General features: G+C 37.9%; 1 pseudogene; it reads left to right on the forward strand.

Moving 5' to 3' along the window:
- The window catches only part of LOC102862259, a 17369-nt pseudogene extending 9937 nt beyond the window's left edge, over positions 1-7432 (forward strand).
- Positions 7433-7955: the final 523 nt, after the last annotated feature.

Below are 7955 nucleotides of genomic sequence, written 5' to 3' on the forward strand. Positions count from 1 at the left end.
TGAAAATTAATAAAATATAATTATAGAAAAAAAAAAGAGTCTCATCTGACATCCATCTTGATCTTTTCTTCCTCCTCTGTTCTTTCCCATTCTTCACTGATGATATTCTTGATATCCTTCCAGACGTCATCTGGTCTTCCTTCATTCGTATTCAAGGTCTCTAATTTGTTTCTGAGATGGTTTTGAAATTCAAGTGGGATAGTATCGAGGTCAAATATTGGTTCCTGTAGATTTGATTTAAACTTTAGCTTCAGGTTGAACCTGCATATGCTAAGTGAAATAGCTCAGTCACAAAAGGATAAATATAGCATAACACCATTGTTATAAAACAGGGCAGACATGGAGGAAGTTGGGAAGGGACTGAGGAATGCGTGGATAGATATTGAACAATGCATTAGAAGAGATGAAGGGAAGAACTGTTCAAAACGAATATATGATTATGCATTATATGTATAAGAATAATCTGGAACATGGGTGCATTGTGAGGTGGGCTGGGGGAGGAGAAAGAAGGGAGGGGGAGAAAAAGTACAAGAATAAGTGTTGTTTGTTTGTTTTTTTTAAAAAAATGTATACTTCATAGAAAATAACCAAAATATTTCAAAAGTTTCTCTAACCCATGATCTTGGAAATGGACACAGAAACGGGTGTTTTAGAGGTACCTTATTATTGAAGGTGTCCTGGACTCAAGTTTCAATTCATAGAGACCCCAGGTACAACTAAATGGAACTCCACCTCACAGTGACATCCTCATAAGCTCAGCCGTCCTTAAGTTGACTATGACAGTCACTGTGTCAATTCATCTCACTGAAGATCTTCCCATCTTTCTTGGTCCCTCTTTATTTCCAAGTATGATGTCTTACTCCTGACTCTGGACCCTCCTGATAACATGTCTAATGAATGAGATGAAGTTTATACATCCTTTCTTCTAGTTGGTCCCTGACTGCACATTTTCCAAGACAGACTATTTGTCTAGGGTAGTCCATGGAATATTAAAAATATAATTCAAAGACAACAATTCCTTCTTTTGTATTTTTATAAATTTTTTATTTTGCTTTTAACAAAAATATACAGAAAATCTGGATTTCTATTCATTCATTGTTGCACATGTTCCTCCCTACCCACCCCCACTTTGCTCTTCTCTTAAAAAAAATTCACTTATGTTGCACAACTTCCTCTCTCCCATCTCCCTCAGTCCTCATTACTGTGCATCTCTTATGCTGGACTGCTCAATCATATACTCCTTTTAAACAGTTCTTTCCCTCACCTGTTTCAATGCAGTGTTCATAATTTAACTCCTCGTTTCTCAGTATCCCCTCCAACCACCATGACAGTCCCGGTCTACAACTGTGGCATTATGTGGTTATTTGTCCTCTTTTGTGACTGAGGTATTTCACTCAATATAATGTCCTACAGGGTCATCCATTTTGTATAATATTTCCTGAGTTCCTGTTATTCGGCGCTGAGTAGCATTCCATTGATTGAATACACCACAGCTTCTCTATCCATTCATTTGTTGATGGGCACTTGGGTTGTTTCCATAACATTGTTATTGTGAACAACATAGCAATAAACACAGGCGTGTATACATCTGTTTGGGTGGCAGCTCTGGTTTCTTTAGGGTATATTCCCAGTAGTGGAATTACTGAGTCAAATTTTTTTATTTCCAACTTTTTGAGAAAGTACCACACTGCCTTCCAGAGTGGTTACACCATATTACACCCCCACCAACAGTGAATAGGGGTTCCAATTTCTCCATAGCCCACCAGTATTTGTTTGCTGCTCAGCTATTCTGAAGTGAGATGATATCTCATAGATGAACAACTGTTTTTTGATATTCCTTGTTTACTGCACATCTTTCATATGGATATGAATTACATAAAACATGCTGCTTTGGATCAGGAACACCTTAGTCTTTAAAGTGACATTCTTCATAAGGACAAGTACTGCTTAAGACCATGAATGTAAAAATAGAAGGAAAACTAGTAAGATGTGTCTAAAAGTCCAAAGGGGACAAGGGGCCTGAATTTAGGGGAGGAGGTAAATGAGGTCACAGATTATTGTTGGCAGAAGAAGGGATGAGAGAATTAGGACTGATTAAAAGGGGACCTGGAAGGACCAATGGCATAGAACAATGGTGACTGGTTTTATAAAATGCAATGCATGGAAATGATCATATGAAATACAACGTAAATGAAGGAATGTGTGAAAAACATGTATGAATGAAACATAACAAAGGAATTTTGCGTTTAACCCAATATAAAATTAAAAAAAATAAAGTAACATTCTTGATCTTTAGCAAAAGCATTATGCTTATTGAACTAATTCAATCTCATAAGGACAAATAAGGCATGAAGACCATTATTGTAAAAATAGAAGGCTAACTAGTAAAATGTGTATGGGAGGTCAAGGGGGAAGAGGTGGGAGCAGAGGGGTGAGAATGAGTAGGGGCAAAACCACAGGGTTGCACAGTTTGGTGGGTGGAGGAAGAGGGGAAAGGAAATGGAAAGGATATGGGTGAACAGACAGGGTGATGATGGACAAGGTCCAATAGTGATAAAACTCATAAAACCTAATACAGGAGGATGATTGTATGAAAACAAAATTTAAATGAAGAATAGTGTGAAACACAATGTATACGGACTTCGTAAACAAACCATTTAAAAAATTGAACGTAAAAAGGTCCTTAGCAGTATATCTTTTCAACACAATAAAGATATTGTTCATTTTTCATTATTGCTTTCGTGGTTGCAATGGAAAATACAATTAAATCTTATCCTCTATCTTTTCTCCATTTACTGTGTTTTTTGAATTGGTTCAGTTCTGAAGATTTGTTTTCCTTCCTGTTGAAGGAATGTACATTCTGAATAGTGTTATCTCTCAGGGAGGGAAAACAAACAAACAAACAAACAAACAAACAAACAAACAAACAAACCCTTAGCAGTAACTCATCTATGACTTCCCATTGATGATGATTTTTTTTCCTTTTTAAAGAGTATTTAATACTGGGAAGTCTAACTTGGGTACTTCTCTTTATAACCCAAGCTGTGAGGTTTCTTATTTGTGGTCAAATCTCTCTTGTCTTTCCCTTTTTCTTCCAGAGTCATAGTTGATTCTTCTTGCTGATCCATCAGTTTCTACAGAATGAGACTTAAGAGTTAATTAGAGAAAGCATTGTATGCCATAAGGTGAACTTGTGCTGTGCAACAAAATGGGGCCAAGAAACACACATTCCTTTGTGGAGCATATTGGATTGTTCCATATTGTTCTTGAGTTGAGTATAGTTCTCACTACCCTTCTATGAATTCCAGACCTTGTACCCACCATGAGGTGCAAGTGTCTACCTTGGTCATAAAATACAGGCTTTTCTCTTGCGCATGGGTCACATGCATGGAGATATGCAATGTTGTCTCTAATAAGTAGAGGGTCTCCTGTTGGACAAGGAAAATCTTTCTGTTTAAGACGTAAGATGAGTAGACAGTGGCGGTCATTTTATGCTCGATTCCTTTTCCAAACACCCTTGCTTGCTGCCATCTGGGATGATCAAGTGATAGTTTCAGTGTTTCTTATCCTGAAGTCAACATGGTACCTACAATTAATGAGTCTATTGCTTCATGAACCTCAGTTAGCAAACATTAGGACTAGCAATACTTCCTGCATAAATTTCCTAAGTGGTCAGAGGTATTCTCATTTCAACTAATAAGAACCAAGAACTAGAACTTAACACAATTTTCCCTTGAAAGATTTGAGATACAGTAAAGTGAACTGCAGTGTTAGTGAGTAAGGTCAATGATTTTTAGAGAAGGAAATATAGGTGATATATGAGCTGTGGGAGGATACCAAGAATGATGTCCATGAAAAATGCATAAAGTAAAAAAAAAATGCATAAGGTATTTACAAAGGCAGAAGAGGAAGAAAAGGCCAAGATGGATGTCAGATGAGACTCTGAATATTGCATTAGAGCACCAAGGAACCAAGGCTAAAGGAAGAAATAAAAAAAAAAAATTAACGACTGAACAGAAAATTTCAAAGGGCAGCTCGGGAAGATAAAGCAAGGTATTATAATGAAGTGTGTGAAGAACTGGAGTCAGAAAATCAAAAGGGCCAAACTCTCTCAGCATTTCTTAAGCTGAAGGAATTGAAAAACAAATTCAAGCCAAGAGTGGCAATACTTAAGGATGCTTTGGGCAGAATGTTAAATGACCCAAGAAACATTAAAAGAAGATGGAAAGAGTATACAGAGTCACTGTATTAAAAATAATTGGCTGACACACAAGAATTTCATAAAACAACATATGAACAAGAACCTGTGGTGATGAAGGAAGTAGTTCAAGTTGCACTGAAAAAATTGGCAAAAAACAAGGCCCCAGGAATTGAAGGAAACCAATTGACATATTTTAACAAACTGATGCTGCCCTGGTTTCCCCACTAAGTTGTGCCATGAAATCTAGAGGACAATAACCTAGCCAACTGATAGGAAGAGATCTATATTTGTTCCCATTCCAAAGAAAGGTGACCTGACAGAGTGTAGAAATTACTGAACAATATCATTAGTATCACATGCAAGCAAGATTCTGCTCAAAATTTTCCAAAAACAACTGGAGCAGCACATCAATAAAGAACACCCAGATGTGCAGGCTAGGTTTAGAAGAGGCAGCAGTACTAGGGGTATTATAGCTAATGTTAGATGGATCCTCACTGAAAGCAGACACTATCAGAGGAATGTCTGTGTTTCATTGACTATGCAAAGGCATTTGTGTGGGTCACAACAAACTGTGTCTGACTCTGAGAAGAATTGGAATCCCAGAATATTTCATTGTGCTTATGCAAAACCTATACTTGAACCAGGAGATAGTTGGCAGAACACAGCAAGGAGACACTACAGGGTTCAAAATCCAGAAAGGTGTCAGCCAGGGATGTATTCTGTCTCCATATCTTTTAAATCTATATTCAGAACAGATCGTCCAGGACGCCAAGCTATATGAGGAGGAACGTGGCATCAGGATTGGGGGAAGATGCGTTAGCCAGATGACACAACGCTGCTTTCTGAAAGTGAAGAAGACCTGAAGTGCTTGCTGCAGAAGGTCAAGGACTGCAACCTTCAATATGGATTGAAGCTCCAATTCCAGCTCTGTGCACTTTCCATTATAATACTTTCTTTCTTCACTCAAACTGCCCTTTGAAATCCTCTGTTTAACTCTTTTACTTTGGCATAATTTCTCTTTGTTTTTGCTTCTTGATACTGTACTGCAGTTTTTAGAGTGTCTTCTGATATCCATTTTGGTTTTTTCTTTCTCCTCTGTCTTTGTAATGACCTTTTTGCTTTCTTCATGAATGATATCCTTGATGTCATCTCACAACTCATCCAGTCTTTGATCACTGGTTCTCAATATCTCATTCCTATTGCTGAAATGATTTTGAAATTCAGATGAAACAGATTCGACATCATATTGTGGTTCTTAAGGATTTACTGCCATTTTCTTTGGTCTCAATTTGAACTTGCACATGAGTAATTGATGATCTGACCCATGATCGTCTCCTGGCCTAATTTTTATTGTCAATACTGACCTTCTCCAGTATTTCTTCCACAGATATAGTCAATATGACTCCTATGTAGACCATCAGGTAAAGTCCACCTGTAAAGTTGTCCTTTGTGTCTTTTAAAACAGATACTTGCAATGAATAAATCATTGAAAATAAAAAATTCAATCAGCCATTTCCAGCCTCATTTCTATCACCAAGCCCATATTTTCCAGCTACTGTTACTTCTTCACTGGTGCAAACTTTTGCATTCCCATATTCAATTGTCATTAGCACATCTTGACTGAGTGATCAATTTGAGACTGCAAGTTTTGGTGAAAATTCTCAACTGGGATTGTGAGTAGGAGTATATATTTAAATAAGAATCATAGTAACAGATCCTCCTTGAATAATATCCTATTACTCACAACATTGTATTTCAGGATGGAATTTGAAATTGACTTTTTGATTATGAATTCAACACCTTTCTTCTTCAGTTATTTATTCCCTGCATATTATACTATAGGATTGGCTGATCAAATTGGTCAAAGCGGGTCCATCTCATTTTACTCATGCCTTGTATTTCAAAAGTCATGTGTTCCAATTTGTTTTTTATAATTTTCAGATTTCTAGCATTAATTCAAGCTACATAAATTCCATGCTCCAATTATTAAATGATGTTTATCATTGTTTTTCTTCATTTCAATTGACTTCCAACCTGGGATCTAGTATTTTTATTTTATTTTATTATTTTTGTGTGCATGTACCGTCAAATCAGATCTGACTGGTGGGATCTAGTATTAAACTACTATGCCTATCCATATCCTCTATTATTCACAGGATTTTCAAAGATCAGTTATTTAAGAAGTGGATGGCCGCTGTGATCTATGGTTGTTGCTACCTCCTGCGATGTGGAAATCAGACAGGACTAAACTGAGCACATAGACTGGAAACTGGAAGGAAGTGCTTGGAAAATGGAGCCCCATGAGCTGCTGAGCCAAGAAGAGATCATAGAGGACACAAGAGAAGATGGCATCTCTGGAAGCTCTCAGCTTCTACAGACTGATGTGGAATGTGAGAGCCAAGAGAGGGGGGCCCTGCCCACAGATGGTACAGCTTGGTGCTTGGAAAATGTGCAGAGAAAACAGAAACACTGGGAAAAGATAGTTGCAGCAAAGAAGAGTAAAAGAAAGCAAGAAAAAGAAAGAAGGAAAGCCAGTCGTGATGAAAATCCAGGTATCTACCCCAGCACAGCAAACATTTTCTGAGAACCGTAACCAAAGAGAGATTTTTGGAAGCCAAACACTCAGGACCAAAACTGTGTCGATTAGAGTATGATCGACCATATGTCTAAGAAGGAATTAAGCAGATTGGCACGACAGAGCCAAAGATTGTATGGTTCAAATAAAGAAGCTGACAAGCCAGTTTGGATTTACCTCACTGGCTTCCCAACAGATAGTCCCCTATGTAAAGAGTGTCTGAGGATGAATTTTCTACTTATGTGCTTGACATAACAGAAAAAGACTGTTTTAGTTTATTTCCTCTGAAGGCCCTTGTGTACATGACTCCTGACTGAACATGCTCTTGAAGATGTTGGTCTTAACAAGGTTTATGATATTGGTGGAATTGTGGATGAAAAGTTTAAGGAGAAAGTGACATTTCAAAAGGCCTGAGAACATTCAGTCCAGACAGACCACTTGCCAATCCAAGAATACATGGACACATGCAAGAATGAAAAAAACAAAACAAAACAAAACAAAAAACCAAAAAAAAAAACCCAACCCACTATCATTTAGAGATATTGGCTATCAACCGAGTGTTTTATATCCTATCCACTTATTTTGAGACTCACAACTGGGCCGAAGCACTGAAGAAAGGAGTTTCTTCTGGGAAAGGTTATATTCTTACGGCCTGAGACTGTAGCTGCAAGAGGCAAATGACTGGTCAGAAAGATGTACTTTTGTGCTAAGGGAAAAGCCTGTCATGGTCTAGCTGACACATTCTCATTGTCTGTGAACTATTTGGTCACACTGCCTCATTCTGAGCAGATATATTTTGTTTGATCCCCTATATGACACGATGGAGCGCTGGTGGCCTTGTGGGTAAGGTGTTGCACTGCTAACCTAAAGGCAGGTGGTTCAAATCCACCTGGTGATCCACGGGAAAAAGATAGGCTGTTTCCTCATGTACAACTTACAGCCTCTGCAAACCCACTGGAGGGTCAGCTAAGAGTCCGTTCTGCTTCAGGGGTACACTGCAACATCATCATGATGTGGGAAGCACTAGGAAAACCTGGGTCCAGATTGCAGCTGCACTTGAACTAGCCTCAGTTTTTCCTCTCTAGTCTCAGTGTTGTTTTTTTTTATTATTAAATTTTATTAGTTTTAATGAACATTTACAGGGATTTTGGGTTTTCATTCCTTCATTGCTGCACCATT

This window comes from Elephantulus edwardii, unplaced genomic scaffold (genome assembly GCF_000299155.1).
Source record: "Elephantulus edwardii isolate Elephantulus edwardi_28Jun2011 unplaced genomic scaffold, EleEdw1.0 scaffold00350, whole genome shotgun sequence".
NCBI lineage: Eukaryota > Metazoa > Chordata > Mammalia > Macroscelidea > Macroscelididae > Elephantulus > Elephantulus edwardii.